This window comes from Agelaius tricolor, unplaced genomic scaffold (assembly GCF_023055355.1).
Source record: "Agelaius tricolor isolate 1412-34295 unplaced genomic scaffold, bAgeTri1.0.p SCAF_2, whole genome shotgun sequence".
Lineage (NCBI taxonomy): Eukaryota > Metazoa > Chordata > Aves > Passeriformes > Icteridae > Agelaius > Agelaius tricolor.
Window position 1 is genome coordinate 45,454,137 of NW_027269262.1, and position 27,792 is coordinate 45,481,928.

The 27,792-nt window shown below is 39.9% G+C and overlaps 1 protein-coding gene across 2 annotated transcripts in view; it reads right to left on the reverse strand.

Annotated features, from left to right (window-relative positions):
• ARHGAP28 (Rho GTPase activating protein 28) overlaps positions 1 to 27,792 on the reverse strand; it is a 72,689-nt gene that overhangs the window by 32,012 nt on the left and 12,885 nt on the right. The gene's annotated exons all lie outside the window — the stretch shown is intronic.

Genomic DNA, 27,792 nt, shown 5'->3' on the forward strand with positions numbered 1-27,792 from the left:
CAAAAAAGAAAAAAAAAACTTGAAAGATTTCAATTTTGAAAAATAATTACTTTTTATTTGAAAATCCTTTAAAAAAGATTTGGGATTTTTTTCTTAAGTTAAAAAAATTTCAAATAAAATTTGACTTTGAATTAAAGTAGTATATTCTATGTCAAAGAAAGGTTTTGATCAGAGGTTCAAAAAAATTATGATTCACCAAAAATCAAGTTTCAAGTCAAGATTTAATACAGGGATTGAATTAAAACAAAGTTTGCTCCTTGCTCTTTTGTTCTTGTCTTTTCCCCACTGTAAGTACTTGCAGCTGAAGAGAGATACAAATTCATTCGAAATCTCATGTAACACCCACCATGAAAATCGTCTGACTTTGTTCTTTTGCATTATTATGGCTGCAATACTGTAAACAGCTTTTGTATGTGTAATTGCAGTAGATACAGCAATCAGTAGTAATAACCACAACAATATTTGTACAAAGGAGTTAGGAGGTAACACAATTTTGGCAGAGAGCTAGACCATAGGAATTAATGGAAAATTCTGACCTAAGGTCTTCTGACCTTCACTTATCTGAATTAATTCAAATGCAGTTTCCCTTTCTCTTCCTCCTCTGTATGGCATGATCCTGCCAAAACAACTTTGTTTAAAACCACAGGCATCACTTTTACTCCACTAGAAAAAAAGATATTTCCTTTTCAGTGTTTTCCTCCTTATCAAAGTTTTCCTAATGGATGTATGAACAATGTATTATTTCATAAAGCTGACTGAGCATGCTTCTCCCTCACTGCACTGCTGCCTCTGCTTCATCCTTCCCTGCCAGTGAAGGGCTGGATGCTTCCCTGGGGCTTGCAGGGCCTCTCCACTTTATCTGGGCAGGTCCTTCTGGGCTAGATCTGAGCTCCAGGCTGGGGAGCTGTGATGGGAACAACAGAGCACAACAAACCCAGCTTTGGACATGATCAGGCTTTATGAAAGGCAAAGCTCAGGCCTTTGCCTCTTTTTGAACACTCACAGGTGTAATTTGGATGATTCATCTGCCAAATCAGCCCCTGTGCTCTTGGAAGCAAAGCTGGGAAGCAAAGCTTTCTGATGGGTGACAACATTGCAGCAGGAGAGAACACGCTATGTGGTGGTGGAGACACGTTCTCTGGAAAGAGAAGTGCTGTCTTCAGTGTTTCTCTCCGTTCCTCCCCTCATAAACAGTTTGTTTGCTTTAAAACACAGCGCTGAAACTGTTATTGTTTTAATTAGAACAAGCCACAGTCGCCAAATGCGAGAGGAATTTGTGACACAAGTGTGGTTAAAATGCTTTCATTGTAGCTCTCCCTCTGGGGAGATGTGAGTTTCAGTTGGCTTTTATTCCCAAAGCCTCACATGGCTGGGGTACCTGATAAATTACAATCACTGGAATTATGCATCTGGACATGTTGGCCTCTGGGGTTTTTGTATGGATTTCCCTTTCTTTTGTGGATTCATCTATGTCTCATCCTCACATTAGCAAGTAAGAAAAATGCAAGGATCACTGGACTTAAATATGATGAGTTAATACTGTACCAAGCATCCCTGAGCAGTGGTTTTAACCAGCAGAAGCAGAACTCCTGAGAATGTGGGAGTTCTTCATCTGGGAGCTAGGTGGGATGGGGCAAACAGCACCCACCAACCCATTGCTTGTTGCTGTGAAAACCTGAGCTCATTTGTTTAAAAGGTGACAGTGAACACAAATAAGGAAAAAGGCAAAGCTGCCTGAACTCCAGTGGTGTTTGGGGCCTCCGTTCACTGGACATTGTGCAAGCAGAGGAGACACCAAGGGCTGTCTGTCCTCCTGCCACAGCTTGTCCCTCACCAGCCTCCTCTTCAGCTTGGGGCCTGAGACCCCAACACTGCTTCTCACTGAGAAATTCATGTCCCTGCTTAATATAAACCTTTGTGGAAAGTAGGTCCCTACACATGCTATATAGCACAGCCCAGAGCTCCTGAGCCAGCAACTGCAGGAATGAACGCTCTCACCATTCTGGAATCAAACACGAGCTGGGATGAGAAGAGGGCACCACTGATAGCATCACTGGCTCCCATCATTTAGTCATGCTCAGGGAATTTAAACATTTCCTGCCCTCCCAGTGTGAATCTTGACCACGACCTTTGTGCTCTTCAGGCGCCACACCACACTGATCCTTGGGCTTTGGCTCCATCAGCACTTCAGCTGGCTTGGACCAAGGCTTTTTATTTCACCATATTAGGAAGAAAGAGGCTTAGTGGGTTGCTGCTTTTCTCCCCACAGTGGGTGTGCTTATTTTGCAATATTACCATACCAGAAAGCTAACTGCTGAAATAGACCATGTAAAACAGCAACAACTGCTGTGGCAACCAGCTTTGCCAAATACGTCTACGGTTCCTGTGTAATTAATGTGCATTTACAACAATATTACAAGTGGAGCTTATTTGGAAAATCAGCTGAATAAAGTTCCTGAGAACTCCATATTTGAGGCTTGTTATCTCAACCCAGATTAAATCAAGCTGTGTAAAATTCTGGTAACAAGAAAGGTTAAGCAGAGGTGCTTTATCCTTATTGGTAAACATCTGAAGCTTGCTTCCAGGTGGTCTGGTACAAACCTTCTCCAGTTATTCTGAGTCTGCCTAATTAAAGCTCATGTGTTTGAAAGACTTCCAGCTTTCTTCCAGCTGCTGTTTTGACCCATATACCTGTGACTTTTGTCCTGGAGGAAGTGGTCTTGCCTTTATGTGATAATGGCAGTTGTCTCCCATTTCCTCCAGCCAAAGCTGCTCAAAACAGTTTCAGGAAAAAAAAAAATCCTACTGAGGAAGCAAAGCATATTCTTCACTGCTTTTAATTAATTCTTGAAGGACACTGTAAGAGCACTGACTCAGCAATCTGCCTGTCTCAGAAATAGCTAAAGAAGCCCAGGTTGCCTGTTACCTGGGAACCCCTGCAGCAGACAACCTCTGTTCCTGACACCTTTTTCACCCTCAAGCCATCCTTTGTTTTGGTCTTTTTTTCTCAGTGTCTCAAGAGAAGTTCAGAACAATAAAAAGTTTTCACTAAGCTGATTCTGCTGCTCCTACAGGAAAGTGGTAAACCAGTCCTGTTAAGCAAGCAGCAGTCACAAAGTTCATGCTAAGTTTCTTTTGTTCCCTCACACACATGGGTGGTAGTGAGCTAATCTGAAATGCTGATTAAATTAAACACGGGAGGGATCTCAGATCCTGGCTTCCTCGATGGAAAAAGTTGGGAGAGGAGTATGAAACTAAAAGCACTGAGCAAAAATTATAGCAACTCCACTGAATGAGCTGAAATGTTTTTCAGGATGGAATAAAATAAAAAAGAAAAGCCACATAAAACACTGAGAAAGAAAAGAAAAAGAAAGGAAAAAAACTAATGTTATCAAAGAACTTGTCTATTACTGGATACTTGCAGAAGAAAGAGTTAAAGAGTGTCAGGAAGGAGAAATATGATACAATTTAGAAAGCTTTCCATGGAAAAACTATTGCAGGGAAGGAGGGTATTTCCATGGGGCACTAGAAAACTAATTCAACTGTGTTTGACTTTGGTTTTGGCCTGGTGTATATTTATAACACTGATGAAATGCATCAGCTAAACAGGCCTCCTGACCCTATATTTTATCTTGCATATGTACTGCAGTAGTGTGTTCAGGCTCTGATACCACCTGTCAATTTTGGGATAACCAAGCCAGATCCTATAAGCTGTTCCCACCCTATTCTCAAAATAAAGGTTTGTAAAACCACACAAAGAGCTGGCTCAGTGACACTTAATGATTGCTCACAGGCTCAGTAATGATAAAGCCAGCCTTGTATTTTGAGTTTAGTTGAGTAATGGATGGTGAAGAATCCATAAAACAAATGGGAGCAATAAAGCCATCTTGTAGTTAAAACAGCACTTGATTGTTGTTTACACAGAGGGAGAGGACATCTTATTCTTGTGGGCTGTTATCCTTCATTTCATTCAGTGGGTCCTGAACCTGCTTCACCACAATTAGTCACATTTATAAGAATGGGAAAGGTGAAGCAATCAAATTGCCCAGGTCATTGTAGGATGAAGAACCATCCTTTCACACTGCAATAATTCTATCAGGATAACTACCTGTTCAGCTTTTCCCATATCTAAAAAAGGGGATAGTAGCTTGCATTCACAGGGAAAAACATTTATTCCTTGTTATTAAGAACTGTTCTGAATTTTTAGCAGTCATGTACCAATATATCTCTTTCTTCTAAATAAAATGTATACAAATTCCAGGCAAAGGAAGAGACCAGCAATGGGAAATAGTACTTTTGTGCACAGTTCACTCTTGACCCAAATCTCTCATCTTCTGGTTCCTTCCTGATGACCTTGTTCCTGCACTGTTTGTGGTCTGCTTATTTCCTTCTCCCCATGCTTCATGGCTTCTGATCACAGAGAAGGGAATATATCAGACAATATCCCCCCAACTCCATCTACACACTTCTGTTTCTGATTATCTTGCAGATGTTAGGCAAATTGTAGAGAGTGGATGCTAAAGCTTCCTCGTCCTTTCTCTAGCATCTGGTATAGCAAATATTTAAATATCATGCTCACTCTTGCTGTCACACTGCCCTGCTTTCTAAAAGAGTATTTGAGTGAGAGACAAAGGAAGGTTTTATTTCATTATTAATTTTCTCAACCTGTGGCCCAGCAGAACTCCAAAAACATGTGAATCTCATCATTCTTTGTTAACAAAGATGGGTTTGAAAATAAGCTATCACCTTACTATATTGGTTAGATTTCAAAACACAGGAATTCTCAATTTTGCCTGTCTTTGTATTCTACAAAACATTCTTCAAAATATGTTTCTGTCAACTTGAATTTTACTCCAGATTCTGCACCTGGGGTGGGTCAACCCTGGATATATGCACAGATTGAGGAGCTAAATACTGGAGAGCAGCACCACAAAAAAGGATCCTGGGGGTCCTGTTGATGGCAAGCTGAACATGAGTCAGCCGTGCCCTGGCAGCCAGGAGGGCCAAGCCTATCCTGGGGGCATCAGGCACAGCATGGCCAGCCTGGCAAGGAAGGGATTGTCCTGCTCTGCTCTGAGCTGGGGCAGCTTTGGGAGCCACAGTATAAGATATAAAGCTATTAGAGATCATACAAAGGAAGTCTACAGAGATGGTGAACTGTCTACAGGGAAAGCTGTATGAGAAGTGACTGAGATCACTTGGTTTTTTCAGCCTGGAAAAGATGAGACTGAAGGGAGACTTCACAGCAGTCCACAGCTTCCACATGAGGGGAAGAGCCCGGGCAGAGACTGATCTCCTCTATGGTGACCAGCAATGGGACATGAGGGAATGGCATCAACCTGGGTCAAGGGAGGTTTGAGCTGGATATTAGGTAAAGATTTTTTCAACCACAGAATGGTTGGGCACTGCAAGAGGCTCCCCAGGGAAGTGGTCATAGCATCAGCCTGACAGAGTTCCCTAAGAGTTTGGACAATGTCCTCAGGCACATGGTGTGACTCTCGGGGCTGTCATGCACAGGGCTAGAGGTTGGACTGTGATGATCCTTATGGTCCCTTCCAACTCAGGATGTTCTACGCTTCTATGGTTTTTAGGACCAAAAGAGGTTGTCTACTGAATCTTAAGATTTAAAGACTTAAAAGAAAAAAGATCTGTAATATTTACAGGAATTAAAAGCTTTGTTTATTTAATTATATTTTGTCTGCAATTCATCAAGGTAGTAACAGAAGTTAGGAGACTGAGTTGCAGAATTTGCATGCCAGTGTTACCCGCCAACATTTAAAAATGCATTTCACCTTGGGTTCTTCAGCTGTCTCTTACGCAACATCCCTGTAAGTGGCAGGGAAGTTCCCTGCCGTAACAAAGGCCACATTGTGGCCCCTCTTCAGCCAAGCATGGAGATTGCAGAAGAATCTCTCTCTGTTTGTGGGTTCCAGTGTGAGGGCTCTCACAATCAAACCCTTTGAGCTTGGGGAGTTCAGGGAATACACTCTCTAGGTATTGCCTGCTGGCAACGGTGACCTTTGGGGACATAACCCAGACCTCTCCTCCACTCTGGCAATCACATCACTTCAGCGCTGGCCCGATGCAACAGAGACAGTGCACTACATGGCTGCAGTGTGTCTGTCAAAAGCTGAAAGGGACTCTATTTCATCTTCTTTCTCCTAACAAAGCTGTTGCTAAAGGGCAGAAGGGGTTCCCAAATGATTAACAAGAGTATGTTCTGTTAAGCATTTTTTTTCAAGTTAATTGGAAAGAATTCTTTTCATATACTTTAAGAGGAATCAGTATAAGCCAGTTTTCAATGCTGGTGATCAAGAACATGAACAGATCAAGGCAGAATGTGTTACATGTAATTTTCAGTGGGTATGGGCAAGATAAGAAACATCTGGACACGACCTACAGGAGGCAAAAGCTGGACATGAGCAGCTGGTTCAAACACCTTAAACATTTCCAACACGTATTTATTGTTAGAAGTGACAAATTCTTTTGTTGTCATGATGCTTGCCTAAGACCTATTTATTTTCTATGAAAAACAAATCCATGTATCCAGGGTAGGACAAAGAAACATATGCATGTGGGCCATGTACTGTGGGCTTAGAAAACCCTGTGCTTCCAGAAAATGTTTGCTCTATTGTGCCTTTACAGTACAAATGACTTGTGTCTGAGCACTGAACCCACTGGATGTCACACTTTATCAGTTAGAGCCGATGAAAGGCTCTGGGAGCACCAGGCTCACTGCACATGCACTGTACAATTTATCCACTTCTGTTGAGTAGATGCCTCCATAAATTGCATCTGGCACTCACCCAGAGAGATCCTAGTTAGCTGAGCACTCCGAAATCCAAGGCAAACCCTTCAGATTCCACCTGGACTGACCCTGAAAAAAGGTTGTGTGGCAGCCCTGCATTTGCTACTAGTTCTTGGCATGAATTACTCAGTGAAGGCACACAAATAGCATGAGGCAGGAGTGTTTTGTTCTGCAGTTTAGGGAAAGCAGTGTGTTAACTAAAGTAGAAAGCAAAGATGATTAAGAGTCACATGAAGGAAAAGGAGAGCAGGAAGCACAAATAAATTAGATTCTGTCTAAACACTGGTACTGCACGAAATGTGATGCTGTTTGCTGCATGCGCTCAGTCCCTCCTCAGAGAGCTATCTGTAGCAGTGAGGAAAACCTCACAAAAGGCAGTGGAGAAGCTGTCATGCTCTTCTGCTTCCTACTGCTCTGGTAGTGTCACTTCTAAGGTAACCAAGAGCCCTGTAAACACTCCCTGGGTACAGCATGGTCTCATGTCAGCTGGAGTACATCAGGTCACTGAGCATCCTTCTGTGCGCAACTACAAGTACCAAGGAGTTAGAAGGAGGAGGAGGAAAGTAATGTGCAGACTGATCCAGAGTATTTTCTCACAATAAAATTGATTAGCCTCTACCAGCAACTCACATTTAGCCAGATTCATTATTTATAACACAATAGGATAGTTAAAACTACAGGAAATGCACAGGTTGAAGAGCTCCAATGGGGCTCAAATCATTGACCAAGCAAAGGAGCAACAAAGTACAATCTATGTGAGATGTAAACTTGACAATATTAGGAGAGTTTTGGCTCTAGAACCACAAATTAGGGTTTTTAAAGAAAAATAAATATTAAAATACTCAGCAGACACAATAAAGCACTGAAACACAAGGGATCAAACTTTCTACAGCTTTCAATACATCTTCTAACATTGCCTGCATTTATGATGAAAATGTGAAAGAATATACATTTTTATTTTTATATCATTCTAGAGGAGCTATCCTTTCAACCAGAATGATTATTATCATTAAGAAACTCAGAGTATTTGTATGACTTTCTGAAACACTTCAAAAGACAAAATCAGTCATTTTGGTTGACTTAAGGTAAGAACATAAGGAACTGGACTATATTGTCTACTGGAAGGTAGAATGAAACTGCATATATTGCAAATGTAAGCACTCTAAGGTCCTGATATAAGTAATGAAGGGAGGCAGATACATCTAGAGAGTGAACATGTAAACAGGAGCTTAAAGTCATGCAATATGTGTTTGAAGTTTTCTTTGTGCTTAGTTTTAAGTGAAGTCCAGCAGTTACTTTCTTCCTTCCTATAATTAATGAATGCTTTTAAGTAAATGTCACCACTCCACCCATTACACTTTTTTCAAAGGCTTCAGGACCCAAGCAAACAAGCATTACTTGAGTTATTGGTTTTTCCTTTAGATGTTTTTAACTTATATTGAAGGCCATGGCTGAGCTAGAAACTATGAAGTAAACTCTAATGTATTAATTTACGTTTTCATCATGAATGGTACTCATGACAAAATGTTTTGAACATTGGGCTTAATAGTATGCACAGGACTGGACCGAAGTAAAGTAACACACTGAACTTTTAAAGCTAAGCAAAACACTACCTTTAAAGTTATTTTATTGAAAAAAAAAAAGCATATTCACTGAAGATATTCTTGAATCTTTTGACAGAGTGATGGACAACTTCACATCATCATGAAAATCCTGGATCAGATTCTCAGATTGCAATAAACTGTTACAACCCCATTGGCTTAATTTATCCCTTATGTTTAAATCCAGAACATCCTTCTTTGTGGTACTGCTAATGTTGAAGTTATTACAAATCACGAAAAATTCCTGAGCAAATGTACACCATTTCAGTTTTTCTCAGCAGTTCTGGGTTGGCTGTCTGGCAATTCTGGACTCTCAGCTTGTATTTTCTGTGCTGTACTGTACTTTGTGCCATACTGAATCAGTCAGAAGAAATGAATAAGTTGCTGGAAATTTCTGTAACCAAACAAAAATCAAGATGTGGGCTTAATTTTATTTTCTGCCACTCAAGTACACTGGTAAAAATTTTATGAGTTACTTTGGAAAGTGTTCCACACTTGTTGAATAGTCTGTTTTTTTGTTAATGAGAGTGCTTAAAAAGCAGTGTAGATAAAGAATGTGCAATGAATAAATAAATATAGATGGAGAATATGTCAGAGCACTGGCTTTCTATTTTTACCTCAACAGAAATGGTTATACATCAGCTGAAAACTGATGGAAAATACATCACTGTGGAAACTCCTGTCAATGACCTGAATGGTCTGTGACTTTATTGTTGATGACCTGAGGCAATGTGAGGCCTCATCTCTAATTCTGTCCCCCTTTCTGTCTGCAGACGTCCCTGAACTCTGCTTCTTTCCCTTTCCTTCCCATTTTCCAGAAATCAAGTGCTGCTGGGTGGGTGAGAGGCTCTGTAGGAGTGTAGCAAGCAGAGAAACTGAGAAGGGCTCTCTGTGCAGGGGGGAGGTGACATCACTGCCAAAACACACAGGGCATGGGATGGCCATTGCAGCTGGTGGATATATCCCCACATTTCTCTAACAGCATTTGACTGCCATATTTCCTTATCAGCAGAAGTCACACACCAGCCCCTCTTTCCACTCAGTTTCAAATATTTGTAAAAAGCTCAGTCAAAGCAATGAGGGCACTTTACATTCTACAAAAATTAATGACTAAAAAATCCCAAACAGCCAGGCAATATTAACAGAAGTAAATCCTCTTGTCTCTATTGAACCAACAGATGTTTTTCCTAATGTGGTGCACATTTCAACCTCAAGCTTTAAGAAGAATACTGTATCAGAATAGGCTTTTTGACCCACATTTTGTGGGGAACACTGAAGGTTGCATTTCTTGCTACTTCACTCATCTTCTTTTAGTGAAAATTTTAGGCAGTTTTACTCACTTTAAAATTAAATTTCAGTATATTATTTGATAATCTCTCCTATTCAGGACATCAGTAATTATACAAACATAACTGTGTAAACATAAATCTAATTTTAAATCAAAAGCTGGTAGAAGACTCCTATTGGAGATTGGTCTAGAGAGTTTTCATTTAAAATGTAGGTACAAAACTGTGCTGGCAAGAACCTCTGGAGTTGGCAGGTAAGTCTAGTAGCATTGCCAGTACTATGAAAGGTCATGGTGAGGTGATGGCAAATGACATCTTAAAAAGTGACAGAAAAGAGCTGAGAATGAGCGTAAGCTAAAATTTCATGGAGACAAACACAACAGACAGGGAACACCAAATAGGTCCTCATAGACCTTTAAAGAGCAGAAATTCCCAGATTAAGAGAAAACAGTGAACAACAAAATCAAATTTAGTTTATTATATTCTCAGGTCTTCAATGGAGGAATGAAGAACTCAAGAGAAAAAAACCAATGCATTTTCTTATACTTTGGCCATACAGTTCCTGTCAGAGGAGTATAAAAGGTTTTCTGCAATCTTAAAGGGATTTCTAAGCTTATGGTAAAGAGATGGAAAGAACATCTTCATGAGAGTTGTCAAGACAATACCCTCAAGGTCTTAAGTGGTAGTTTTCTAATTGTGTCCAAATGTTTGTACTACATGCCTGTGAAAAACATGACCTTTCTATGTAGTAAGCAGTCAAATGAATCAGAGGTGCTTCCAAACCACTAGGACTCCAGTGAGAGCAGGAATTCTTAGACTAAGACACACTTTTTCACAATACCCATAAAAAAGGCAAATACCAGAACAAGAAAAATCACCTTTTAAATGGGAAAACTAATACAAAATGCTTTCAATACAACACCTTTCCAGTTTCCTTCAACTACCATTTTGTTCTCCTGCCTATATGATTTTTGAGGTTTGTCTCAAATAACTCATCCATGAGGACTCTGAGGAAAGCTATACCATGTCAGGTATTTAAAACTAGGTTTTCAAATATACTGCAGCTCCTGAAGCTCTTAGATCTACAGAGGCTATTAATATTTACAAAATATGGTGCCTCAGTGATGTAATTCTGAATCCAACAAGCAGTCCTGTTGAAGTCAGCCAAATGACTCCTGTGCGTAAGGTTTGACTTTCCTAACTTTTTTTTAGTATTGATGCTGGGGGAGTAAGACCTAGCTCTTGGAAATCTCACAGAAAAAAAAGCTCTTGTTGAGAGGAAGACTTCAAGACACATAGAGTTATGGTTACCTTAGTTTGAGCTATCTTAACAAAGGCACAAAATGCCCATTCACATTCTCCTGGGAAGCAGAAACCTTAGATGGCCCAGAGCTGCACTAGAAATTTTCTCAGCACCTTTTGTAGACGTCGTGTATTACAAGAAGGGATTACTCTTGGTTATTTTGACATTTACTGTTTTGTCCTGGCTTTTTGTAAGCTCTTTGGGGTGTGCACCAGGTTGTTCTGAGACAATGGAACAGAGGACTTGAGAGAATTTCGTCTTTAAGCTGAGTACTTCCCTGCCAGTCATAGCCCAGAGTCTGAACCCAGATATCAAGCCATCATGCAGTAGATAACAGCAGAATTTGGTAATTATCAAAACACCTCAACCACTCCCTGTAGCACTTTATTAATTATATAGGCAAGAGCTAATTCATCATATCCCAACTCCAAGGACATCAATTAAAAATTATGGAGGCAGGTGAAATGAAATCTCCAAAATGACACAAATGTTTTGCTACAGAAGAGGGTTAAAAATATAAGTACTAGTTTGTGACTTAAAGCTATGGTACACTACACTGTGAGTAAAAGGACTGCTTCTGTAAGTCCTACAGAGCTTGGCTGAAGTTTCCATCTGAGCTTTGCAATCCTGTACATATTCTTGTCAAGATAACCACTAAAAAGTAATTAATATTGCTATGCAAACACAGTAAATCATGTCTGGAAGCTCACATACTCCTGTCAAAGGAGTACAACTAAGCTGTTGTTGTGCCCTCTGTCATTGTGGGTTCATGCTCCTCTTCCCACACCTGCCTAGATAAGAGAGCCATGATCCATGATAGGAGGTGAAGATTCATCAGGCATTCATCCATCTTTTAATGACTGTGTTAGATCTTTCACTGTGCAGGCACTTTATGAATGTTGTGAAACTGTAATGCTATCCTTCCCATAAGGACACCAAATTACTTATCCATGCTTTTGATATAATGCATCTTGGCTGAACTGCTGCAGCTCTCTCTCTCTCTGGATGATTTCCAGTCCAGGGCTATATTTACGTCAGTTACAATTGATTCAAAATGCTTCCATAGGGTCTTGAACAGGCTAACACATCTTTGTGAGTTTAATCCAAACCAGATGACACACAGCTTTCCAGTAAAACAGGGAATCATGGTGCTCGTACCTTTAGTTCTTTGGTTTGAGTCAGTAGCCCGGGTTGATATTCAGCCTCTGCTTGGACGAGAACATGTTTTGGACTTTCAGGTGGCTACAGATTATGCTTCCAAAAAGGGACTAAGGCAGGCCATCACCCAACTCCTATTTTCAGGAAAGACTGAAGGATTCCAGAGCACAAACCCTATGGACTTACAGTAAAGTAAATGCTCCGGCTCTCAAAGTCAGTTTTGACTTAGGCCTTTAAATCACAGGAGAACTTTTGAAAATTTCCCTTCAACTTAACTGTATATTATTACACTCTTTGTCCTTGGAGTTCTTTTTTCTGTGGGCATTAATCTTGCCCAGTTTTCTGGGACTTTGACCATCTAAATTCAAGTCTTATCTTTTAAATTTGTCTTTGATTAACACAGCTGTTATTTATTCTTTTGCTTGGCAGGATTTTCTGCAAGACTGCCATAAAGTCAGCCTGTTTGTATTGTATTCTACTGTTAATCTCCTTTCCTTTATGACATACATTCACAGTATCCTAAGGGGAAGATTACTATACATTTATATGGATTTGTACTCACATATAAATAAATGTATGAATATACAACAAAGATAGCAACAAAGGGAGGGAACATTTTAGTAATCTCCTAAAAGCCATTGTGAAAAAGTCTGGATAACGCATAAAAAGGAATGTTTTATACAACATGAAGCAGAGGATCAACATTAATCAGTTGCTTAATGAAAACATAAATCAAAATAAGAAAACTTCTTCTTCAAAGAAGTTGGAATCATTTGTGTGGGACAAAGATCTGTCAAATTAGAAGACTGCTGTATCATTATGATAACTTAGATGCTGCTCACCACCTAAGGTTTTCCAAAACAATGTATTTTAAGAGACTTTCTAGTAAGAAGTAATTAGAAGTGTTGAGGAAAAATACAATATTGCCTAGAGTTGCTAGGTTAATTTTCATCAGAATTTGATCATCTTAAAACCTCAACAGTGGAGAATTTTTAGCTGTCTAGAAACATCTACATTTCAGTGCTTCACAGAGACTTTTTGAATTAGGAATCACTTTGCAATTTTCCTGTAAAGCCCTGCCTTAAAAAGCCCTAACATCTAAGATTGAGCTGCCTTTTCATGGTATATACATGATCACTGGGAGCAAACACAGGAAAACCCAGTGAAGGGACATCTTTCAGATTTCTTCAACTCATATGAGAAATGGGTAACAAAATCAGAAAAAGGAGCTTGGACAATCATTTATACCAGTAAACTCTATCTCCCATGCTGACAGAACACTGCTGGGACTTGGAAACTCGACTGGTGCTAGGAGTCTAATTCTCCAGTAGATATTTCTCAATAATCCCACTGATTAGACTAACTTTTCCAAACAAATCAATCTAGAATCTAAGGATCAAAAGTCAAATCTCCAGAGATATTAGCTGCTTGGATTTCCTTTCAGTGAGACTTCATGTTTGACAAGGGAAGAAGAAAATACTTGCTCTTTCATCCTGATCAAAGTCAATTAAAATCAATTATGTACTCATCATCTTGACCGTGGTCATAATTTTGTGCTGCTCTACAGCATCTGATGCAATTTCAGACTTCCCTTTGACCCCCAGTACAGGCCTCATGCTGCCCCTATGGAGGAAATAACAGGGTAAGAAATCCTTGAAAAATTTTCCCCAAGGCAAGGAGTATTATTTCTGCTGATGGTCATGACCCTAGCTCATGATATTTTGCTGCAGGGGGACTTTGGAACCAGAAAGGTTGCGCTGGCCATTTCAGTATGTGAGAAAACTGTCCCAGTGCAAAAACAGCTAAAAGAAACTCTACAAGCACTCCTGATGTTTACTCTGGTGGTGCAGAGCTGTGAGCGTCATGCCAGGCAGTCAGTAGGAGAAAAATCCCCTGGAATCCTTGTGGAACAGAGGAGAGAGCCTGTTTGTGAGTGTTGGGTTGATGGTCTATTGTTCCCATTTATTTAGACTGCATGAACAAGATTCCAGTTTCCTTAAAACTTTGTGGACAAGTCCTAGTTTCCAAGTCTCTTGAATATCTCCTGTTTTCATTACTAGGTAAACAGTTTTAGCTGCTCTTCCCCACCAGTCTCCTGCCATGCTGGATTTTTACCTGGTTATCAGATAGAAGCACTTTCAAATTGAAAGTAGCCATTAGAAAGAGACTGCACTATCTGCAAATCCTTGTCTGCCAAGTGTACAGGGCCAACCCAAATTTGAGCACAATTTGAAAAATGAGGATTAGGATAATGTATTTGTGAATGTAGAAGCCTTTTAGCTCATTTACCCATGTAATCTCTATGAATGCATCACTTAAATTGTCAGACCTGGCTTTCCTCCCATGGAATAAGTCATTAGTTTCTTCTTTCCTTATGGCTAGGTTTGCACAAAGCTAAGTTAGAGTCTGGCCATGACACTGAGCTGAAATCCACGTAATTGACATAAAAAACCATATGAAATCAGAAGGCAAAAGTTGAAAAAGGCAAATTTCTGACCTCAAATCAAATGAGAGCAAAAATAGGAAAAATTGTGAACAATCCAATTTGAAGTGAAGGTTCTTCTCTCTCTGGAATATTATTCCAGAGGAACGTGTTTTATTACAGAGAAAAATAAAATATTATAACAGAGTATAACTTCCTAGATGAACACCACATTAATAAAACCTTGAAAGATCTATCTATTAATAGATTTTTGAGACATATTTTCATACAGCTTGAGCCGATCAAACCATGCATATGCACTTTCTGAAGTTGCTTACACTTGCACTGTGTCCAGTTGTTTTTCTACAGTGGAACATTTTTTTTTTGTCCCCCCTTTCCTGCCTGGTAAAGCTGGAAAATTCCACTAGTGATAATTCTGACAGCTCACTCCCCCTCTTGTCGCTCCTTGTTTAAGAAAGCGAGAGGGAGGGAACATGGTCTGAAAGGCTGAGAAATTACTGATTTAGTAAATTCTGCAAAGTCTTACCTCAGAGGAGAATAGAGCCAGGGTGTTATCCTTAAAGGAGCAGAGCAGAGTCTTTCTTAAACCCAACTTCTTCATGCTCCTAGTGGCAGTGAATCCCTCCTCAGTCTATAATCACGAAGCTGCATATTCTGGGAGTTATCTGAAAGCCTGTGACAGGATATTCTGCCTCTAGTCACACAAGGGCTGCGGGAACAAAGAGTGGTGGAGCTTCTGGCCCTTCTGGGAAATAGACTGACACTGCTCCATCACTATTTAAAGAGCAGATGCCTTCAGGATAAATCCTCTTAGTATGTTTTCCTGTTTGTGTCAGAACTTAAACCTTTTATCCGTTTCCTAAGAGGAGAAATAAAAAAGTAATCAGCCCTAAGCTGCTCTGTAATTCAGGAGAGTCCCTGTGGGGTGGCTCAGAAAAAGACAGAGCCAGCCTATGTGTTTTCTTCTAAAGGGATATGAGACACTGTCATTAGCATAATGCAGAAGTTCCTAAATGGCCAGATGCAAATTAATGAGGAGCTCTTTCTGCATGGAGATGGCTGCTCCACTCAGAGGAGAAGCCTAGTGTGCAAAGCCAGAGAAGAAGGAGAAGGGAGCCAGAGTACAGCTGTTAAGAAATGAAATATTTATGGGGAAGCCTTTCTTCCTTTCCTTACAGTGGGATGATCATTGGGGGGCCTAGATGAATATTGAAAAAGCACGCATCAGGTTTATATGAATAGTGGCCCAGAACTGGGTTGTGGCCACAAGATCAGTAAAGTTGTGAGATTCAGGGGATGGTTTTGAGGGGTGAGAAAACACACTGTGCAAAATGCTCCCTGCCAGAGGCAGTTGTCAAAGGAGCCCTAAGAAATAATTCCTGAACATGAAAAACATATGAGGTGGTCAAACTTTACTCCTTCCACCAAACTTTTGTTTATGCACTGAAATGCTTAAATGGGTCTGTCAAATTTATGGCATTCCTGTCATCATTCCTCCAGCCTGAAATACAGGAGGAAAAGCTAACTTTCTGGTTATAAGCTTTTTGACATCCTACACTTCCTCCAAAGACATGGCTAAAACCCTACAGCAGAATAAAGGCAAAAGAAATCCTGTTATTTAATCAGAGAAAGAAAAAAAAAAAAAGACTGAAACAAAGGAGAGAGAAGGGAAAGGACTTCCTGAATCAGACACAGATTTCCTAAGGGAAAGAAAAGAGCAAAACCAGAAGTCATTTGGTTTTACAGTTCATCTTGAAGTTAAATCTGCTCTGTGTTTTAAACTTAACATCACTTTTCTTTCTTCTGGGAAAATTTTATGATTGCATAAATCCTTGAAAATTTTGAAAACTTCTAGTCATTTACCATTGTCTGTAGGTCTGTCTGGGGACTACTAGGTCATGCTTTAAAGGACAAACTATAAGGAAAAGGGAACATGGCTCAAGAATTTGGTAGTGGACTGTGGGGCTGTTCATGCTACAAATCCAGTTGATGGTGATGATGACCAGAAACTGTATGGAAGCTCCTAATGAATTATAAAATTATGGTAGTCTATATCATCCCATCTAAATACCTGTACAGTGGTACTTTATACAGGCATTCAAAGGTAACCTCTACGCTGAAGAGTCATGAGACTGCCCTCTCTGCTTCCTTCAAGGATGCTGTCTCCCTCTTCTCAGTGAAGTGATATACTGTCCTCACTATTGCTCTCCTTGTGTCATACAAATACAGATTTAGGATTGCCTTTTCCCAAGGTTGCTGTCTAATGAAATTTATACAATCATCAGTAACACTGACTTAGGTTTTCCTAGAAATGAAGGTGACATTTGGTTTCACTTGCAAATATGAAATTTTCAACCCCTGTTTCTTGTAGCTAGCTGCCCATGGGGTAAATGTTTTTGGGAAGGGACATGAGGAAATGGAGGTCAGCTTGGAGAAGCAATTTACAATGAGTGTATCCTCTCTCTAGCTGCTGTTGGCAATTAAACACTCCCCAGACTCCAAGAAGTCCTACATCCTCTCATTTCACGTTATGCGTTGAACCAGGATGTGTGAGTTAGGATGCTGCTTGCCACAGCCAGCAGAAAGTCACCTCCAGAGAGCAATGCAGCTCACCCTTGGCTCGGAGGTCTCTCTTGCTGTCCATAAAGGGAGAAACAGTGAAGCACTCACCAGAGAGCTAATACATGATGCAAAAACTGCTCACTGGGCATTTAAAATTAAGAGAAGTGTGACCCTCTAGTACAGTGTCCTACTTAACATATTTTACCTCCAAAAATACAGTATCTTCTTTAGCTAAATTTTAAACAAAACTTTAGGTTTAAAATCTTGCCATAGAACTGTGTAAATATCCCTAAACATAATTTTTTGGCCTCACTCTTTCAGGACCAGCATAGCGGTAAGCCCTAATCATATCTGTCCTATGAAAAACAAAAAGTGGTGAACACATATACACAGATGTCCCTCTGAGGATCTGTTTGCCCTAGTATTTTTATTCATATTTGAGTTTTCTGTCTTATGGTTTGTAGAAAAGTAATTCTGAACCAATTCTTTACATGGGACATAATGATGGAATATTTCAGCAGATATACTGAATGCCATACATCTGATAAATACTGACACATGGTTTCATGCTATTCTTTTTCTAAATTTTAATGTTATACCAGTCATAAACAATTAGCTGTGTAAATAACTGATTTTTTTCAGGGCTTTGGCCAAACAAGTAATTGAACAAGGTCTTCATTTAAAGTTATTCTGAAACAAAGCCATTTTCTTTTCCTGTAGAACTTCAGGAGAACAATAAACAGTTTGATCTCAGAGATTTGTTTTACTTTTCTGTTGAAAGTTAAATCCACATAAATCAGACAGAAAGCGGTTATTTTAGAATATGTTGCAATGAAATGTTTCAGGCTTTTCTGATTTTTGCCAATTCTTTTCTTTGGCTCGAAACATGCTCTTGTAGATTATTCTGATCAACACAAACTTTTTTTCCCTTGAAAAAGAAATGTTCCTTTTATTTTGGTTCCACTTCTGAATACAGTCTCCTGTTTTAACAGGTCATGGCTGCTGGGGAATAGCTTTAAGGACTTGTCTAACTGATGTCATATGGCAGGCATGAAAATAAAACTACAAGGAAGGAACTGGAATAATTATCATTGGATTAATTATTCCACAGAAATTCAACTGGCATGATTATAAGTGTGTCGTGGTTTCTTTTGAAACATGACTGCTCTTTCCAGAGTCTATATATACTGATCTATTCCAGCTGTAGTGAGTAAAAACCAGAGGCTCTTCTCCAAGCTAGATTTTACATTAATGCTGGGATACATTAAGTGCACATGCTCCAAATCTGGCTTGTTTTTTGTGGTATAAAAATGGCAATATGCTAAAATTTAATAAGTGATGTATTTGAAAGCAACTATTTAGATAGAAAGAAAACAGTATTTCATGGACACCCAGTCCAGACTTGCCATCAACTCCTCAGATGCCACAGAAGGTTAAACCTTCACTTAGGAGATCTCTGAAGATCTGCTTCTTCTGTCTGGGCCTTGGCAGAGGATCTGTGAAATGATCCTCTGCCAAGGCCTGGATCATGACCTACACTCGATCATGACCTACACTCATGATCGATTAAGATTTAATTGCAGTCTTACCTCTTCCTAGGAGACCATTAATTTACAGAATAGGGACTTTTCAAAAGAGAATACTTAACCTCAAGACCACTTAGACAATAAAAGCAGTCAGACAAGAGAAGAGGGTTTACAGAGCATGATAAAAGGACTGCAAAATGCGCAGCCTTTATTGACAAAAACCGTGGAACAGAGAGCTCCTTGGCGTGCCAGTAGGAAGGGTTTAGTTTGGCGACGCCCCTGTGCCTCCTTGCAGGAGGGCGTGGAGCTGGGTTTCACAAATGGGCTGCGGAGGCTTTCTTTATCTGCAGGAGCGCTCGTGCAGGCTGGGAAGGTCACCTTGACAAATGAACTTGCCTGGCAGAAAAACCTCCTCCACTAGTAAATTAGCAGGAAGGGACCGAGCTTGTTTTGCAGGGCCCACTGTGATAGCCGTAAGCCAGGGCCATATATACACTGGAAACAGTGGCTGGAGCTGCATGAGGGGGGAGCTGGGTTTTGTGCTGAATTCACAAACACAGTTTTTCTCAGGTGGCTCTTTGATCTTTGGACAAACACTATTTCCTCCCTTCGTTTTCAGTCAAATTGTCCAAGGCGACTTCTGAAAATATTCTCCTATTAGGGTCTTCCAAGAAAAGCCTGTATTGCTTCTTGCATTAAACAGTACCATAGACAAGCTTTTATTTATCCTAATTCCAAAGATTTACAGAACAGTGCCCTAAGGAAGCCGCTTAGTGTCCCTTAGAACCATATTTCTTTAAAAGCTAAACCAGGAATGCCAAAAATAAAAAGATTGCAGTCTGGAAGAAGAGTTACTGACTGAGGAGGACATGAATAACAAACTTAACAAAATAACATAACTCCAAGTCACATGGCAAGAATAAGAAAATAATTGCTCGTATTGCTGATGTTGCTGATGCATTGTTATAAACTACACCATTGATGATATTGCTGAGGCCATTTCACCTGGAAAGAAAGACCTGAGAGGATTGTCTGTAATATTATCATTTTCTATATTCTCCAGAACCAATTTCTCACAACAGCCTGGCAATAGAATCATAGAACCATAGAATGTCAAAATATTTTGTCTTGGAAGAGAGTTTTAAGATAATTTAGTTCCAACCTCCAACCATGTTCCAACCCTTCACCATGCGTCCAACCATGCTTACACCCTGAAACAACTGTTGCCTCAAAGAGGCTTTTCCAGGTATAGTTTGGATTACTCCTCAAAAGAAGTAAAATTCTGACCTTTAAAAGCAATCTTTTCTGCTGGTCCTTCCCCATTTTACTTTTTCTCATCCCAAACCATCTTTCAAACTTGTTTTTCTTTTACTTCTGATTGATGTTGCTCCATGTCTTTGACGCACAGGGAAATGGTAGGGGTAGGGTTCCTGCTGTCTAAAATGATTGCCTGCCTCTCTACTCCAAAACAAGAATATTCATAACATATGATGTGGGCTGAGTGTTCAAAGATTATTATAAAGAGTATAGAAAACCCAGGATGCATGACATCAAGGGCTAAAGGATTACTGCAGCTTGAGCAAAAAAACAGAGGAACATTGTTTAAACCCAAACAAAGCCAAGCTCTGGCTTACTGATTGCTAAATGTTAAGAAATTTATTCTCCTTCCTCCCTTAGATGTTAACCAAGTACTTCTGAACTAACTAAAGCTAAACCACTGTAATGTTTTCAGATATTTTTATATTAACAGATGTTCTTCAAAAGTATCTGCTCTTTGGAATGCAACTTCAAAAGTAACTGCCAGATTCATATTTGGCCACTAACTTTTATTTTAAGAACTGGGGTGAGTTTCTGATGACCAATTTGTTTCTCCATAAAGGAGCAGATTTCATTTGGACAAAATACCTTACTAGTTTCACTTATTAGGTAATGTTAATTTAATCAGCAATATTACTTGAGCAAGACTGTAAATCATGAAATGTGTTCCAGTAAAATGACTTTTAAAAATCCCTAATAGGCATCACATCTGAGAATTCTGTTGGACACAAACAGACAAAGGAAAAAAGAAGTTTTTACTTTCTGTACACAATCATGACTTTGAATATGTTCAATCCATCACAAATTGCCCATTCCCAAGGTCCATTCCTTTAAACAGAAACATACATAAGTCCAAGAAATACGTAATTAAAATATATATATATTAGGTTAGTCTAAGATTTTGCTAATTATTTGACATGAAAGCAGAACTGGGACTAGCAGTCAGGCAGAATTTGGGATGCCTGTCTTGTAAAATGCAGTGAAATAGAAGACAGGACAAAAAACTTCTATTACCAAGTTTAAAAGAAAGAATATGTTACCCATTCTATCACAGACATTTCAACATAAAAAACCAATAATACACGACTTGTGAAAATATTAGTATGAGATCAAAAAAAAAAAAAAGGTAGATACAGTACTATCTACCATTGCCATAGGGCATGAACTGTAGCTGACACCACAGATCTATTTTCCTGGCTTCAATCCAGAGAAATAGGGCCCACCATGGTCAGCACTTGGCACACCCAGAGCAGCCAAACTCATGTCAGTGCCACCTAAGGAACCAAGACCATCACTAGCACTGCTGAAAGTGGTGTTTTTCCTTTAATTGTGCAGGTCTTAATGGCTGAAGGTACTGGAGACTCAGGCTGGCAAACACACTGGGAAATGGACATGCTCCTCGTCAATGTAAATGCCTTCAAAAGCCTGAATGGGGTTCCTGTATGCTTTCAAGATCAAGGCTTTCCTCAGCATTGAGAAATCTTTGGCTTCAACAGCACTGTCCCGCAAACTATATACTGGACCCATGGTTTTCATGAACAGATATAGAAGAGCACTTTAGGGCCAGCCTGGACCTGCCCTTCACAGCTTTGGTTTCCCAGTCCCTCTCACACTTGTACAAACCCAGGCGGGAAGCCTGGGGAGGACACCAGCCACATGACAATGTCACAGGTCTCATGGAGTCCTGCATGATGGTTATCTGAGAGTTATTTCCTCTTGCAACACTGCTGCAGTAAAGCTCTTCAGCTCCCTGTTGTGCATTTAACAGCTGGTACTGATCCCAGCTCCAAATGGTTTCACTGGCAGTGCTTTTGTGGCACTGGCAAGACAGAAGAAAATTGTTGATTAAAACTAATAGAAAGCTCTGGATCAGAGAGACAGAAAATTCAAGATATTTGATAAAAGATGATGTTTCAAACAGGCTTTTGTGGCAACACTGCCAAGACTACAATAACAGTCTTCTTTGCCAGCTCATGCAATTGCAGGCAATGCTCTTCAGATGTTCCAATGGACAAGTGTTTCACGAGGCCTCATAAGAGCTGAGAAGGCAATTTATGTCTTACAGGACATGAGTTGGTAACTTAGTGGTGAGTTACAGCTGATGGGCAAAAAACATGTGTTGTAAAGGGATGGCAGTGAAATCTGACAATGCCACCCACACAGCTTACATACAAGCACTAACTGATGAAGATGCCCCTTACTCTCTGCCCCACCAACATCTGGTTGGGGGTTTGGGTGCAAAAGACCTACCAGGAATTCCCATAAGAATCCATTTCTTGACAGGTCTGCAGTATTGTGTCCAGTATTCTGGACAAATTCCAGCATACACCCAGCTCTGTTTATAGTGATCATGAAATTTTAGTCTGCTGCTTATGCCACCTGTGCTTATGCCACCTGTGTCTATTTCCGTGTGCTGTGAAAATGCTGCTGTGTACTATTATTATTATTATTATTATTATTATTATTATTATTATTATTATTATTATTATTTATTCTTCACTGGAGGTGTGAGTCAGACACAAAAGCCTCCTGCTTGCTGTCCTTTGCAGCAGCTACCCTGAAAATTACTGTTTACCATCAGCAGCCTGCAGCCCACCTGTGCCCATGCAGAGTGCTGTGATCCCTAGCCATGCCCTGACTGCAGTTCAGGCAGAAAATATCACTTTATCACCCTAAGATGGCTACATTTCAGCGATGGAATTGCTTCTTTCTCACTAATACACTCAGAAAGTTAGGGGTATAAGAAAAGAGTAGCAATAAAAACAAAAAGCCAGAGATTTTCCCATACCCAATTACATGGCAATTTTAAAGCTGCAGTCTTGGGCTCTATGAGGCAGTGCTCTGGTCCAGTGAAGAATGATTTCTAGTCTCAGAGGGTATGGACATATGTGAACTCAATCCAATCAATGATCCAGGACTATACTTTGGTCTTTTTCAGGACTTAGGCTAATCTTAAAACTGAGGAAAAGAGGTACATATTTCCTTTATTTTTGTTTTTCTTTCTAGCTGGCTGTTTAGACACCACATCAGCTACTTGAATATTGAGGGATGTTTGCAAAGCCAGTAAGACTTTGTTGTAGTGGAAGTGGAGAGTGAGCAGGGGGCAGGTGAGCAGAAGTGGTGGTTTTAGAGAGTGTGTTTTTCCACATGGCTAAAATGCTGGGTGTCTGCACTTGAGCAGCACAGCTGGTGCACTGCAGGTGACAAACACACCCCCCACAAATACACACACACAAACACACATGCATGGATGCATGTGGAGCACAAGAAAGACGACACCACAGTGAGTGTGTACACCTCAAGGATTTTTAAAGCATTAAGGATGAGCTGATAGAGGAATTACACAGCCTGACCCTGAAACTAAAACCTTGAGCAGATTTGCCATGACAGCAAAAAGTGCTTTACTTGCTTCATCATTCCTTTCTCACCATGGTCTTCAGACTAGTCACAAATCTGGGTATAAGATTTGAAAATTTACTTAGTAATTGTAATTTACAGTAGCTCTCCACAAAGATTCACTATTATTGGAAAGAGATGAAAGTCGAGTTCACGGAGGTTGCACATCATCTTGACAGCCACGTTTGGAGTTATCGACTTGAAATATTTAATGTAGTGTGTGCTGTCAGACACACCAAGAATTCTGATTTGGTAGGGATTTCTCTGATTTGATTTAACAGCTTATTGCCCCTTTGGACTATATGCCGAGTATGCCCGAGAATTTATTACACACTCTCTGCTCTATAGCTGAAGTTTTTCAGAGGCTGAGCAAAAGGAGTTTTGAATAATTCTAGGTAGGACCTCACTCAAGTGAAAATATTGTCCCCTGGAGTTTCCTCAGAGGCCAGCTGTCTATTCTGGAGTTTCCACTGTGGGCATTCAGTGGTCTAATCCTGCTTGGAACTGACTATTCAGAATAAAAAATATGGGTGTTGGGGTGGAGTGGAGAAGGAAAAATCTCACTTAGAAGTGCCAGGATTCAGAGCTGGAAAGAGGTTTTTACAAACCAGAAAGGTTTAAGCAAGGTCTGATTCCTTTGAGGTGCTCAGCACACTGGCCATGATCCAGCAAAGCACTTAAACATTAAGTGTGCTCTGGAGAGTGCCGCAGGGAACAGCCTGAGCACTAAGTACCCGGCAGGATCAAGCTCCAAATAGGGACCAGACATAAACCAGATGGCATTATGTCAGCTTTGCCATTTTAATAAGTTATTTACTTTGCATTTTAATCTCTCTCTTCCTTTTTCTCCTTTTTGCTTTGCCTTTTCTATAAAACAATTCATGTGTACTAGCAGAGGAGGGCAATCTACTGAAATTGCCCCTTATCACCTTTTCGCAAATATGGAGTTAAAGCGGCTGCTTGTTTTTTTTTTTTTTAAATCAACAGTGCTTGGTAAAGGACCATCAGGAGTTTGGAGCTGCTGAAGGAAAGAAAATGCTGACTTGGCCTCTAATGAGCTCTCCAAACACGTGTTGAGTGTGCTACTGTGCTACTACTGTACTTGAGAGAATCAGTGCCTGCATCAGAGGTTATTTTAATGCCATGCAATTTTCTGAGGATGGGGGCAGGTAGGATGGCTGAGCAGGAACAGTGGAAGGCAGCTTTCTGCTTGCTTATAAACTGGGTTCAAACTGAACTGAAGTGAGAATGCTGCCAGGCAGCGTTCAGTACTCATGCATCCACAGAGGTCACCTGCCAGGAGGCAGCAGGAAAAAAAAATCAAATTCTAGTTGCCGCTTTGTTTTTTTAAACAAGCTCATGGCTTTCCCCTTTTTCCTTTCCAGCATGGTTACAACTATCTCCAGAACTTCCTCAGACTTGTGATTTGTGCAGAGGCCAGTTTTTACGTGGATGTTTTTGAAATTGAGCTCTGCTAGACTGGAAGCTGTCCTGGCTGGAGCCACTTTGCTGCAGGGAGGACGTGGGCTCCAGCCTAGGTGGGACACGTGCCTCCTTCTCTGCACTGCTGACTGTCAAGACAGAGCAGTCTGGGCTCAAGTCCGAGCCTCAGAGCTTGGATTAGGGCACGCCAGCTGGCTGCCAGGCAGGTTTGGGGTATTTCTGCACAGGCTGCAAGTCATCACTTTGTTGGAGCTGTGCATGTGTGTGGGTTGTGCAGTTAAGACTGAAGAGGAAATTTCTGTGATCATTATAGCAATCAGGCAACTGGAAAAGGAGCTGATGGAGGCGCCAGACCTTTGCTTTCATGACTGCATTAATCTTCTCCTGGCCTTGGAGAGAAGTTTTAGATGAACTTAACATGTGTTCTCAGAACTTTCATTCTCAAAGTTATTTATGCTGTGGATCCTGAACTGATGAATGATAATGCCGGTGAATTGGCCAATATAAATTAAACTTCACTGGATAATAATTTTAGTGACAATTCCTGCTGCTGTGTTGTTATGTAAGAAGCTGACAGTTGACTACCATGACCTGGAACTTTTGAGAAACATGGATTTTCCTATCACAAAAGTTGGTGGTGGAGACTGGAGGAAGCAGTAATGCCTCTTTATTCTACATCTATGTATCATCCAAGAAAAATCTTTTCTTAGGTGTAGTTATGGAGTTCTTGTGGTCCAGGGAAAGGAGTTTCAGATGAATATAATTATAAGAGTTAAGACAAATAATGTTATTGCTACTGCTGGAAAAGGTCCTAATTAGCAACTGAGCTATATTAACTGCCATGTGAAAGTTTTGTCCATGGCAAATGTGACATTATTCAAAGTAATTCTGTCATGAAATAAGTAAAAGCCTAGTTAAGTTACTTTTTACTAGCCATGCACTACAAGCAAGTCCCTAAATGGTTATAAAAGCTCACAGTGTAAGTGGCAGTTTGTTTTGTCATCACAACTTGGTTGTGATTCTGAGCCCCAATAGACTAGGAAAGAATGAAAGCAGTTTGAGGACAGCTGACTACCAGACAGAACCTATGAGTTTGGTGGGAATTTGACAATAACTTTTGATCAAGCAAGAAACAAACTGAAACTAAGCCATTTTCCTATGTGAACTTCCTAGTCCTCTAGAGCTGTCCTCCAGAAGATGGTCCCATAGATGCAGTTGGCACAACTGCAGAAGGAACACCAGTCTATGGGTGGGTTTTGCTTTGGTTATCCTACACTTTCTGTCCATAGATTTGCTGTAGGGCTGCAGTTCTGAAAACTGACAAGGGAAAGTTTTCTGGGTTCACTGTAATATTTTAAGGCAATGATATGAGCTGGGGAAATGGTCAGGAGAACCCCAGAGTGCAGCCTCACTCCGCCCACAGTCAAGCTTAGAAGTCACCTGAATTTGTCCTTCATGAGCAACTGGACAATGCAATTAATTGCCCTGGGTGTCCATCTGTGAAAAAAGTACAACCCAACAATTTTGCATAGAACATTTCTATATGAAAGAGAATATGACTAACAATGTGCAAATCAAGTCCAGCAAACCTTGCAGGAAACGCAGGGCAAGTGCTACTCAGAGTAAGTTTATGATAAAGTTTGTGTCCAATGAAAATTAGACAACCACAGCAAATCAGAGAAGCCACAGAGCTGCTCTCGTTATTTATCCTGACAATGAGATTAAATCAGCCCATCCATCAAAAAATGTTCAAAGTACTTAGAAATACTGTAAATCATCAAAGTTTTCTATAGTACAGACAGTACATGTGTCTAAGTCAAGGCTTTCCACTCAAGATATTATCTGATTGCTCTTTTCATGCAAAAACAAATTAATTTCATTTTTTTAGGCAAACATTGGATAGTAGCATGAGGTCAATCTCAGCTAACCAAGAAGCTATGCTCTTATCATAAGTTCCAGGGAAGCAGGACTTTCCTATTTACATATTGTATAGGATGGCAGTCAAAACTCAAATACAGTGCAGTAAATCATTTGGCTGTTGGCATTTCAAGGGTTGCATCAAAGAAATGTACAGAATGAATCAAAAAGCTTCTGCCATCACATCTGCTATGAATGTGTACTTTCAAATGCTTTCTTTGTGAAAATGCCCAGTAACATGTGTTTCAGTTACTTGTTCAGACTTCTGAGTAACAATTTTTACAATCCCTATTCAATATTCTAGTCACAAACATTCTTTTTCACATAATCCAATCACAGAACTTTTCAACAGCTTTAATTTCAACAAGTGCACGATTAAATCAGTAATTTAAGTAAAGCACCACATCAAAACAAACCCCTGAATTCAAGAACAAGCCTCAGCTAAAGAATTTTGATGATCTTTCATCTACTTTCATCACGGTTTTAGTCTATCCTTCACTTTACAACTTAGTAATGGAAAAGAGTATCTACTCAGAAAGATCTCTTCCAATGCTGTCAAATATTACCCATTTTCAAAGAAAGACTAGCCAAGATTTTGTCAACAACAAGGCAAATACAAAAAGATCCCTCAACCACCGAGCAAGAGGCACTTGTGGAATAGCCATTCAAGTAGATCTTAGGTAGGTTTTCTTTTTTACTTATGTACTTATTAAGTAATTGCCACTTTAGCATTAACTTTTGAATTTTCTTCTAAGTCTCTTTAGATTCTATTAATGATTGGAAGTTTTCTTGCTTAAGGTTCAGATGTGTACTGTATTATTTTCTTTTATCTTTACAGAAGTGATAAATTCTGAATATACATATAGGATGACATAGATCTTCACCTATCTTCTTATCTTAGGCATCTAAAATTATATATCTATATATTTCTATTAATTTCAATTGATATCTATAATCAGAATAAATTCAATGATTCATTTTTAGAAGATACAACATCACCCACAAAAACCAAAACACCTTCCCCATTCTTAA